This window comes from Podarcis filfolensis, assembly GCF_964270895.1.
Source record: "Podarcis filfolensis genome assembly, chromosome: 2".
NCBI lineage: Eukaryota > Metazoa > Chordata > Lepidosauria > Squamata > Lacertidae > Podarcis > Podarcis filfolensis.
The window spans coordinates 90,408,572-90,421,263 of NC_139605.1; the positions used below are offsets into that span (position 1 = coordinate 90,408,572).

Consider the following 12,692-nt stretch of genomic DNA (forward strand, 5'->3'; position numbering starts at 1 on the left):
AGAAGCTTCTGCTGTATTTAGTATTCTTTTTTAAAAAAACAAGCAAACATTAAAACATAAATAAAGCTGTAAAGTAAAGAAATAGTCACTCAGTAAGTAAACAGGCAAGTGAAGTGTACCTTAACAATAACATGCCAGTACAAATAAAAACCCAGAGAAAGGAAAACAAGACTAGAGTGGGCCTTTATTAAAATAAATGCCATATTAATTGTTAATCATCTTAGTGCTAAATCTTATAGAAAAGGGGTTGCTGTCTAACACAATCAACCCATACTTGTTCCAAAAAATCTGAAATGTCCATTCTTGTTCAAATCTATTAACCTTTTGTATCCCTTCTCTTACCCATAGGGTCAAAGTAATCTTACTTAGTGTTGCAAGTTTCCATATTGTAATATGTCACTGTTTTAGATCCAGTGCTTTTTGTTTCTAGTATTTAGCGTACGACACTCTTGTACTTGAAAATTTACATTGCCAGTGGATTTACTGCTTCATCTCTGTCTGGGACAGTTTTGGTGACATGAAAAACGAAGGTGTTATGCAGGAAAGTAGCTTTTGACTAACTAGATCATGTGCTGATCTTTGCTTCTTTCAGTCATGTTTCTGATTAGACACGAGTCAGGGTACTATAGTAGATAAAGTGCTGTTTTTAGACAGGGAATACTTGCATTTTAATTCACATTCAGTCATAAATCTTGCTGACCTGCTTTGGGTGAGCCTCTTGTCATTCAGTTTCGCCTACTTCAAACGCGGGTGGTGCTGTGGTCTAAACCACTGAGCCTCTTGGGCTTGTCGATCGGAAGGTTGGCGGTGTGAATCCTGCGACGGGGTGAGCTCCCTTTGCTCTGTCCGAGCTCCTGCCAACCTAGCAGTTCGAAAGCACCCCAGTGCAAGTAGAAAAATAGGTACCGCTATGGTGGGAAGGTAAATGGCGTTTCCGTGCACTCTGATTTCCGTCACGGTGTCCCATTGCTCCAGAAGTGGATTAGTCATGCTGGCCACATGACCTGGAAAGCTGTCTGTGGACAAACGCCGGTTCCCTCGGCCTGAAAGCAAGATGAGCGCCTCAACCCCATAGTCGCCTTTGACTGGACTTAACCGTCCAGGGGTCCTTTACCTTTACCTTTTACTTCAAATAGTGGTTGTAGGAGTCAAATAAGATATCACATAGGCACTTCCTGGAGATCCATAGAAGGAGGGTTGCAAAAGTGTCCCGATTATACAAAATAGTTACCCAGAAAATCTCTGACATTTCACCAGTGCTAAACCTTGACTTTAAAATCTATTTAAATATCTTACCTGACAATGCATCTTAATATAAAGGTAAAGGGACCCCTGACCATCAGGTCCAGTCGCGGACGGCTCTGGGGTTGCAGCGCTCATCTCGCTTTACTGGCCGAGGGAGCCGGCATACAGCCTCCGGGTCATGTGGCCAGCATGACTAAGCCGCTTCTGGCGAACCAGAGCAGCGCACGGAAACGGCGTTTACCTTCCCACTGGAGCGGTACCTATTTATCTACTTGCACTTTGATGTGCTTTCGAACGGCTAGGTTGGCAGGAGCAGGGACCAAGCAATGGGAGCTCACCCCATCGCAGGGATTCGAACCGCGACCTTCTGATCAGCAAGCCCTAGGCTCTCTGGTTTAACTCACAGCGCCACCCGCGTCCCCATCTTAATATAATGAATACTAATTATATGCATACCATGCCCAGAACAAGGAAAGGATTCCAGCTGGACTTCTGGTTATGTAATGGGACATTACTCTCAACTCCTTGGAGCAGATTTTGGAGTGCTGCATGGGAGAAGAAATAAAAATGGAAGTCCCGTAGTGTGGGCAGAAGTGCACTGCAGCAGGTAGTAAAAGGAAGAGCAGCTACATTGTTGTTGTTTTTTTAAATGACAAACAGAACAGTGCAGACTTACATTGAAAAGAAGCACTGCCACTTTGCTCTGGTAGTGGTTGCTTTATTTATTAATTTAAACATTTTATGCCCCCATTTAATTTAACAGAGTTACCAGGACAGCTCTCAATGGTCATAAAAATTCTACCAAGATTGAGAGAGAAGGTAAAACAGCAAAAAGTAAACTTATAAGCAGAGTGGTGTGGGAGAGCAGTAGCAGTAGACTCAAACTAGCTGGAAAGCCTGGGTTGGGTAAAAGAGTCCTGAAAGGGCAACTAATTTGGTATCAGGCAATCTTCTGGCCATCATTTCCCATGTACATATTGTTAGCATCCATTTGTCTCAAGAGACAATAGGGTGAAGTCAAACTGCTGTGTTAGCAACACCGAAGTGAGCTCCCCAAGGCTCAAGCCTGGGCATTGTGTATGGAGATCCTGGGCTGCAAAGATGACAAGACACCCTTTCGGCCTCAGTGATGTGGTCCAAGAGGAACCAGAGCAATGCCAGCTTGGCTGCAGGATTTGGAAGGAGGACTCTTGCAAGGTGCCATCCAACCATCTTAGGGGCTCTGCTCCAGATATGTGTAGGGTTTACTACTTAGCCTTATCTTCTCCCAACGATATCCCACAAGGCAGTGACGGTTTAGGACCAGAGCTTTCCTTCTCCCGGATGGGCTACCCTCTTAGGTTGGCAAGACCCATTTGCCTCTCACTTCCCTCGACAGCAGATGCAGAAACCGCCTTCTTGACCGTTGGACCCATTACTGGTCTCAGCCTGTCTTCACATGCCGGGGAAGTCTCAACAAAATGTATAACTATCATACCATGTAACTAAAAGTATCAGTGCTAGAGTGCAGATGTAAATAGCACTTTGCACAGGACTGAGAAAGAAGTATATGGCCATTTATATGAGCATCTTGTGAATTAGCCTTATGAGTAACTTATTCAAAGTATAAAGGTCAACTTTCCTGTCAACATTGGAATTCTAACTTAAGGTTTCCAGGCTTTTTTCCTCATGGAAAACAAAATATTTCACTGTGCCATCTTAGCAAGCTACATAAGCAACTTGGTTGTGTCTCTCCACTCCCAATTTCTTTCTTCATGTATGTAGGCTCAACCATGGATCATAGTACGCACCATAAATGATCTAAAAGAAATACAAAACACACTGGAGTGCTTGCAGGCAGGAAGCAGGGTGTAGTTTCTAATGATGGCCCTTTATTCTAATACCTGCAAATACCAGGAATAGCAGCAGAATCTTACATCTGACTTCTGTTTGGGATAGAGGTATAGAAAACCAGGGCAAGCTGAAATCTTTTATAGAACCCTGTTTTTTATGGTCCAGAAACTTTTATTTCAGCTTCATTTAAAAGTAAGATATCTCTTAATGACTATGTTAAGATAGACCACTGTAATAGCCTTGATGCATATTTTAAATTAATAATTTGTACTATGCATTTCAATCACTTGAAAGACTTATTAATATACAGCTACATCTTCAAAGCTGTTGACAATATGAAGATATATTTTGGCTACTGGCTAGGCAAGTAGTAAGCTAGGATAAGGACATTAGTTATGCTAAAATATCAACAGTATTTCCCCCTTTAGCTTTTGAGTTGGCAGCGTGAGATTAATTAAGCACTTCTCACTTGGGGCTGCCTTCCTCATGCTGTTTGTTGATAAATGTTCAGTTAATTTATGCTTAATTTAGATCCTCAGCTTTTCTTCACACTCATTAACTTGCAAGATTAATTTTTAAAAGCATAAAATCTGGAGATCAGCTTGGTGTTCAGAACTAGATACTGGGGATATGAATCACATCAGTAATTTTTACTATTCCCTGTATTATGGGGGTGTGGTGAAAGACAGCGGTCTTTCTGACTTTTAAGGCCTGCTACAGATAAACCGGTAAGTGGACTAGAAATTATGGCATACAGTGCTGAACATGGGTTTAAGTGGAAATTTACAAGTAAGCGGAGTAGCTAGGGAACAGCAGAATGTGCATTGTTACACTTTTTTCTATGATTTTCTTAGCTGCTTTGTATGTCTCAAGTTGAAGAGGAAAATGTGGGTTATATGTTTTACTTTAAAAAAAAAGTGACATGATCTCATAGCCTGATTCTAGCTGCACACCAGTTGGTAGTACAGCTGCACTGAGTTTAAGAGTAAATCGATGTGTGTGATTTCAGAATGAGAGATTTTAAAAAATATGTTTAAAAGCTGCTATTGCCTATACATTTATTCTCTTATTAGGAGTGTTTACTGTTTTAGAGTCTTCGTGATAGTTTTCTAGTGCAAGCACCTGCTGTAGTCCATAAGCAATAGCATAATGTTGCATATAGCTTTCCATACCTGTGATTAAAAAAGAAAATAACCAACAGGCTCATTCTGTTATACATAATCTAGGACATTCGTAACCCTCTCCCTGGTGCAAATAGTTATGGACAATACATTCACTTGCATTGATCTCTTATTATGTGTCTCTCCCTTCCTTTCTCCCTTTCCAAAATGAATTTAGATTATAGGCTTCTTAGGACACAGGCCTGCCTTCTGCTTAGATTAATTCTATAGTGCAGTATTTATACTGATGGTGCCTTATCAAAATAGTTCCATTTCTCAATAATGCTAATCTTTCTTGGTAAAGGTACATGCTTTATTTTTGCTGGTTCCCTTCAGGAAACATTCATTTATTTCAAACACTTGAAAATGCATAATTACTGCTCCCTTCATTAGCACACCAGAATTCTGTATGCTGAGTTGATACTTGACCTAGAACACAAAAATGTTTAGCTAGGGTTTCTGTTTTAAAATCATCCTTGGAGGCTTGTGAGTAGCAATATATAGGGCCAGATTCAACTGCCCATTCTGCATACACAGAGAGGGGAGGGGAGATTTTTCCATTGGGCAAGCAGAAATCCTAGTGCTGACAGAACGGTCTCCTTAGTGCTACATTGAACTGCACTACATTGAACCGCACTGTTGATCTGCAGGGTTAGTAACCTGCCAATTCATATTGTACTAGTTTGTTATTTGGCAGTTGTATCCATCTTTGAATACGAAAGTTCCTTTAATAATCCAGTTTCTCTGCCAAAGCAGCACTATAGAAGTAAAGGAAAAACATGGGCTACCTCACTTAGAGCATTACAGCATTTCCATAACTAAGGAGGGAAAAACACTAATTTTGGGAAATGATTGAGTTGGAAGAGCTGGAAAAAGTTTTGGAATAGCATAAGAAAAGCATGTTGGTGTTTCTTTGTGTTGGCCCTAATAAAATATGAGCAGCTGTTAAAGCCTACACAGGATAGGCTTGACAGTGAGCGCCACTTGTGTGCTTGTACACACAGGGCATTTTTATTTATTGCAGAAGTACTTTGCAGAGCAGATGTGTATATAACGGGTTGGCTGGAGATGGTCTTTTGATCAAATGTTGATAACAAATAGAGTGGAATGAGTGAAGATGTACCCAACCCAGGAAAGGTTACTGTGGCATATATTAATTCAACCCTGAAAACTAAGTTATTGCATAATTCACGTAAAATTCATGATGGGCACTTTCAAGACCAATGTGAAGGACAAGTTTCTGGGCGGCGCTTTATGATTTAAGGGAGAGCTAGAGAGAGGAGGACACAAATAAGATCAGAAAATAACTCTTCCTTGAATCATGATAATCCTGCTTCTCACAAGGCCCGAAAGGTGTCTTTTAAAAAACTTCTCAGTAGTATTAGAAGCTTCTGCGCCATGTAGTAATACAAATCTGTTGGACAACTTTGGAATAAATTCTTTGTGTTCTTCCCATTATAGTGAAATTGGGAATGCACCTATAATATGGGCAAAATAGACAGTGAATCTTAGCTATTACCGTGTCAAACTCGATTGCGTTAGTTATTAAATTCTTTCTGTAGCTTGAGTTATTGCAGCCCAGACATAAATCACCAGAGAGCTACTTTTGAGGCATTCGTGCTTCAGGCAGTTCCTGTGAGCTGCCATGCACCAGCTAGGAATGTCGTGTTAGTAAAAAAATCTGGGTTGCTTTTTGGCATTAGCACATGTATAACAAGACTTTACTTTGAAACATTCATAACATATGAATAAAAATTCATAACATTTGAAGAATGCTAAATTATTTCTTACCAACTTTGGAAGGAAAAGCACTGTGGTATACCAGAATGATAGAAGGTTCATAAATATATGCTTTTTTAAAAAGTAGGGTTAAAAAAAAAATCCTATACGAGGAAAGTTTCTTGGCTTGACACTGTTCCAAGAGTGTAAGAAATCACGCCAGCAACTTGGTCAACTTTCTATCTCTATAACTTCTCTTGCAATGTGTGAAAAGTTTCTATATGAGCTTTTATAAAGTTTGACTGGCTGTCATGCTTCTCACCTTATATAAAATCATAATAGGATGAAGGCAAATTATAAAGTGGATTGCACAGCACAGATGCCCAACATAAAATTAAGATGGTTGCCCAGAAAATGGTCTGAACACACACAGGACTGCTGCAGGACTGACACTTTAAGCTTCCTGGTTGGGGAACCACATGGGAACCATATACAAGGTGTTCTCTGTTGCTTAGAGGAAGAGTTTGGTAAATTTGCCTAGAACTGTAAATCTAGAGGTCTGCATTTGTTCTTAGACAGTTCCTTTGCAACCTGGCCATGTCTGGAGCTGTTAAAGCACCATTTCCTTTTCTCACTCCCACTCTCTTCTTCCCACACCTGTGTGCTTTTTCTCCTGCAGCCTTTTGATGGATCATATCCCAAATAGCATTTCTAAATAAATGGAAACTGAGTCTTGCGTTTTCGTCTTGGTAAGGCCAGTTCTGCTTGTCAGATGGTTCTCATTGTAAAAGCGCTGCTGGCACTGAGAGGGGCTTATTCTGATTTTCCATAACCACCCCCCCAAAACACTTTCCCAGTCCTGAATGTCTTTCATAATGCAGCCTTTAAAACTACCTTCAAGTGTCAGCTGTTCCATGTCCCCTGTATTGGCCTGCAGCATGACAGAGCTTCACAGTGGGAGCCTCGCTGCATTTTATGTTAGTACATCAGAAGTAGTTTGCAGCATCAAGCAATTTCCACACAGGAGTACTCAGTGACTCTGAATAGAAGGAGGTGGTCCTTAAAAGTAAGTAGAACTGTAAGTTCTAGGAAGCTGGATAGCATGGACATAAAGATGCAATGATAAAATTGTAATAAAGAAACTCCTGTGAGGGGGCATACAAAATCATATTACTTGTGACCATCCTTTTAATCAACTGATGTACCATAATGGTTGTAGAGATAATATAAACAAGGGCTTTGTGGGCAAAGAAGGAGTCTTGTGATAGAAATTGCTTGCTCTGGACATAGCTGTTTACTATAAATCTCTTTAAGTTGTATCCTTGTTTTTGTCATACTTTTGGAACAATTTATTCAGCTACCCATCATCCTTCCTTCCATTTCTTGAGGGAATTAAAAAAATCTTACTGTGTCCATCTTATTGTCCATTATAGATATAAAGCGCCTCTGCATGTTATGATGAGCCACAAATCTCAAAACAGAACGCAGCCTGTCCTTGGCTGAAAATGGGCTAGTGCTGCTGTTGACCTACATTTCACATGCATTTTAATAGAGAAAGCTGTCGCTGGCTGCTTTGAAAGCCTCCTTTGCTGCAGTGTTGTGGATAGCCATCAGTCCCATTTGTTTAAGCCCTTGAGCAAGAAATGAACTTCTCCGATTTGTTTACATCCCCAGTTAATTGTTGGCTTGGTGTTGTCCATGTGGTGGAAGAGGTAGCTGGAGAAGGTCAGAGAAAAAGTGAAGAAGCTGAGATGCAGCAATGCAGTTAACAGACTAAAGCATTGGTGGGCTTTAGCAACAATTATTTTAAAATACAGTAATGAACTTCAATTAGAAGTGGATATGCAAATTCTACACTTTGGTAAAGTGGGTATATGTAATCTTCTCTTACTTGTGGTCTGATTTGCTTCTATATGTATGGTCCTTTATTTAATATAATTTTATAGCATCTAATATTAGGATTCATATTTAGATTGTGTGAACTACAGTTCTGAGTTTACTACTGGGTTGTAAAATGATGGCAATATAATTTTAATGTAGTTTAAGACAACTTTTCTTGGGAGTAACTTTGAAGAAATAGAAACAATATTATGCCACTTACTTCCCTGTGGGGCAACAAAATCAACACACACAAAAACAGAACAAAAAAATAATAATCAAATGTTTTCTCCAACCAAGTCCTGCTCAGAGTTGTTGTTGTTTAGTCGTTTAGTCGTGTCCGACTCTTCGTGACCCCGTGGACCAGAGCACGCCAGGCACTCCTGTCTTCCACTGCCTCCCGCAGTTTGGTCAAACTCATGCTGGTAGCTTCGAAAACACTATCCAACCTACTCAGAGTAGGCCCATTTAAATAGATAGGCCCAAGTTACTCACTGATATTTGTGTGACAAGTCAATTAGTAAACAATTAATGTGACTTTAAAATGAAAATTAATGTTTATCAGAACACAGATAGCATTGCTCTTTTAAACTAAGAAAAAGCTTAGTTCATATTTTGTCTCCAAAGAACAGAAGACTGAAAAGATTTCTTTTCTTAGTGCTGGAGTATAGGCAGGTAGTTAATTTTGTGTGCCACAGACTTTTATACCTGCAACGTAAGTGAGATCCTACTTTATACGGCTATATGTAGTAAATCTCATTGCAGCTGCTCTTCATGTAATAACATGGGAAGAGACAAAACTTACACAAGGTGAGTATCTTGGCCTTCTGTACTGATCCAGTTGTGCAGGTGGATTTGCAATAAAATTTAGGTCTTCGTCTGTCCCTTTGGAAAAGTAACAGATTAATCACGTTCATGAATTCTTCCTTGTTGGCTTTGCTGTTTGTTAAATAAACTATGCCAGACATAGTTCAGCCATCTTTTCACTACATATAAGAACCCTATGCCCCCTTCCCCACCCCAAAAAAATTCTCTGTCCTCTTGTTTAGCTACAGTATAGCAAACCTCTGAAAAAAAGGATTTACATATAGCAGTGTTTAGACTCCTTTCCTTGAGCTGCAATTCCATGGCATACTTGATCTTTGTTGATGACCATATGGCATGATTTTGTGCTTGGATGCAAGCTTAGGGTTGGGTGTATCAGCCAGTCACTTGTAATGAATACCACTTCTGCTTGATTTCTGGAAGGAAAGTCTGCATTGAAATATATGATATGATATTCAGCCAAGAAGAAATGTAAATTTCTGTTGTATAAACATTGTAAGATTTATCAGTGTTAGTGGATCCTCCTAGTTTAATGTCAGACAATGCACGCTGTTGCAGATTGCCTTTTTGACCAAGGAGCTGGCAAAACATGTTTACTTGCTTTTGCGGGTCGGGTGGGGGGCAGTAAACCTTGAAAAGCTGATTATTCTCGGAAATTGGCCTGTTATCCCTGTCAAGCTTCTCCGGTTGTCTTGGAATGGAGTGATTAGGCAAGACCCCAGCTGTATATGTGTGAGGTAGATTATGGTAATCGTATTATTCTCATCTCATTCCGTTAAGTGTTCTAGGTTTAGAGAGAACTCCCTGCTTTAACCCCTTCTTCAATAGCTGTGAAAATAGTGATAGCTGGAAATAACAAAATTAGGGTACGCTTGCTTTTTCAAAATACAGACTGGTAAGCCAGCCTCCCTTTTTTGGTAAGCTCATTTTTACGTCCTTTGTAAGTTGTGTTAGCTAAAAGAAATCTAACAGTTAATATGGACAAACCTCATATTGAGCGATGTTGGGTATCTGTTGGAATATTCTCTTAATGCAGTTCCGATGGAGCATTTTATATTGCTTTCTAAACCATAAGACTATGTAAGCCAAAATTCTTGAGCTCAAGTATGTGTCCTGATTTTTGAAGAGTAGGGAGGAAGCTTGAGCATACTCTTTTTATTACTGGTTTTGGCCCAGCATACCTGAAGGAGCGTCTCCACCTCCATCATTCGGCCCGAACACAGAGGTCCACTTCTAAGGGTCTTCTGGTGGTTCCCTCACTGCAAGAAGTAAAGTTACAGGGAGCCAGGCAGAGGCCTTCTCAGCAGTGGCGCCCTCTCTGTGGAATGTCCTCTCATCAGAGGTCAGGGAAATAAAGAATTACACAACTTTTAGAAGACCTCTGAAGGCAGTCCTGTTCAGGGAAGTTTCAAATGGCTGACATTTTATTGTTTTTTATATTTTGCCAGTTGCCGCCCAGAGTTGCTGGGCAAACCCAGCCAGATGGGCAGGGTATAAACAATAAAAATATTATCATTAGTGTTATTAGTTTGTCTTGGTCAAATATACAAATTTTTAGATTGTCCTAAGTTTGTAAAACACAGTATTTTGACTGAGCCCTTATAAAGCAGGGTAGGTGAACTTTTTTTTCAGCCTGAGGACCGCATTGAAAGTTGACCACTTCAATGAGGGCCTTATGCCCTCTGTCACAAAAACAGCTCCCTGCTTCCCACCATTGCAGTGGTATGATGAAGGGCATTGTATTTTGTTGTTCACAGATCTTTTGGTGAAGAGTAAAAGGCAGCATTTCCACTCCTCTCCATTGCAGTGTTGCAGTAGGGAGGAAGATACTTCCTTCTTCCTTTCCTTGCAAATGTGTTCCTTCCCTTTTTGTGCACTAGCACATCAGCACACAACAGGAAGAAGAGGAGCTTTTTGCAAGGTCAGGAAGAGATGCCTTTCAGAAGGTATCAGTCGGTTTGGTGGTCCGTTTAAAATGGCTTGGTGAGTTTGCTCTTGCTTGTGGATTTGCCACCCTTGTCTTAAAAAAAAAAATAGATCAAAGGAGAAAACAGTAGCATCAGTAGTTTTTTCCGCATGCATGTCTTTGAAGCGTTACATGTATGTCATTTTCATGACCAAAGAGTTGTATACTTCATACAGTTTTGTTTCACAGTTAAAACTAGGTCAGCAATATAGTCACATGCCTCTTGAGCAATGGCTCTTTAGAGCCATGTTTGAGGGTTTACAGAAGCTGCATTTAGTGGCAAAGCATGAATTGTCTTTGGTAGTTGCTTGGTGACTGTAATGGCATTAGGGGTTGCTTGTGCGTAAGTTACCGCCGCTCTGGGCTAGGTTGCCTGGTTTAACAGTTTCTCGCTGGACAGCCATCCACTCCGTGGCTGTTCAGTCGCTGGCAGAATCCGTCAGTGGGCGTTTCTTGAACTTCTTCCAGCAAAGAAGTTCTTTGACACCAAGTCTACGCCTACCTTCCCTGCGCGGAAGTCTTCTGCGCAGGGTGGGTGTGGGTAGCGGAGGACCTGTGCTCTCCCCGCTGGTCTCCAGCGAAGAGTCCTGGAGCCCTCTCTCCGATTCCCCCCTCCGCCCCCCTTTATCCCTGGTGTTACGCTGATTTCCTTCCCCAGCTGATGAGTCCCCTCTCTCCCTGCTTGGCCCTTCTCTGGCATCGCTTGGGAGACCTGCCTCTACTTCTGGCTCCGATGTCAGTTCCCTGACAGTGACATTAAGGGGAAATGGCTGGAAAGAGGCAGGGATATAGAAAGAACACATAAATTAGTCGATGGATAAACAAGCTCTTCACGTGGTTGTGCAAAGAAGATTATCATCAATGTCATCTGAAAGACTATTCAGATCAAAGTCGCTTATATTGGCATGACCAATTTCAAAAGTTGTGCCAAAGCATATGGAAAAGACAAATGCCTAAGAGCAGGGGTGGAGAACCTCTGGCCTGTGGGCCTAATTAGTCCTGGCCCAGGTCCCAGAATATGTGACACTGGGTGTGGGGCAGAACACAGCTCCAAAAGAGCCAAACAAGCACCTTTTGAAGCTTCGTTCTCAACTGATTAGCATTGACAGCACACCTTCTTCATAGAGGTTCACTGTATCATCTGATCCGCAGTTACAGCTCGCCCCTTTGAAGGTGCCACATGATGTCAGTTAATGTAGCTCTTTACTCTTTTCTACATGTGTCCACTAAATACAGCTTCTATAAATCCTCAACCATGGTGCTCCCCACCCCAATCAAAGTTGACCCATACTGGTGGGGAAGGCAAGTATCGGCCAGGTCCAGTTCCCAACCCCACCTAAGAGTTCTGAAGGTGCCGAGAAGGTAGATAGAGCTACATTAGTCCCATTATCACATTCTTAGATATTTGATCAGTGTCAGTTCCTGATTTGGTTACAGGAAGCTGAGTGTGATGATGGTATCTTGGTTTTAAGTGCACGGTGTTTTTGCTGAGAATTCTCAACCTCATTAATGTTGAGCAGAAGTGGTAATCCCCCTAATGCAATACTATGATAGTAATTCTAGTAGGAAGGGAAGGGGAAGAAGGCATTCAGACTACCAAACCTGGGAATGCTAGGAATGAATTTTAAGAATTTGTGGACTGAGTTTAAAACAAAGGTTTAGGAACTTTAAAGATAATAGAAACTGATGAGCTTCTTAATACCTGTATTTATCCTTATGTTCTAGTTGGGTCCATCTGTAATGCATGGCTAACACTTATATTGCGTTGTTGTTGTTTAGTTGTTTAGTCGTGTCCGACTCTCCGTGACCCCATGGACCAGAGCACGCCAGGCACTCCTGTCTTCCACTGCCTCCCGCAGTTTGGTCAAACTTATGCTGGTAGCTTCGAGAACACTGTCCAACCATCTCGTCCTCTGTCATCCCCTTCTCCTTGTGCCCTCAATCTTTCCCAACATCAGGGTCTTTTCCAGGGAGTCTTCTCATGAGGTGGCCAAAGTACTGGAGCCTCAGCTTCAGGATCTGTCCTTCCAGTGAGCACTCAGGGCTGATTTCCTTAAGAATGGATA

The 12,692-nt window shown here is 41.2% G+C and overlaps 1 protein-coding gene and 1 long non-coding RNA gene across 2 annotated transcripts in view; both read left to right on the top strand.

Annotated features, from left to right (window-relative positions):
• Nucleotides 1-12,692, top strand: part of GRB2 (growth factor receptor bound protein 2) — a 48,273-nt gene that overhangs the window by 21,622 nt on the left and 13,959 nt on the right. The gene's annotated exons all lie outside the window — the stretch shown is intronic.
• LOC310755481 lies at nucleotides 2,027-6,797 on the top strand. The gene is made up of 2 exons (XR_014544394.1): nucleotides 2,027-6,423; nucleotides 6,473-6,797. It is a non-coding gene; the product is annotated as an uncharacterized lncRNA (long non-coding RNA).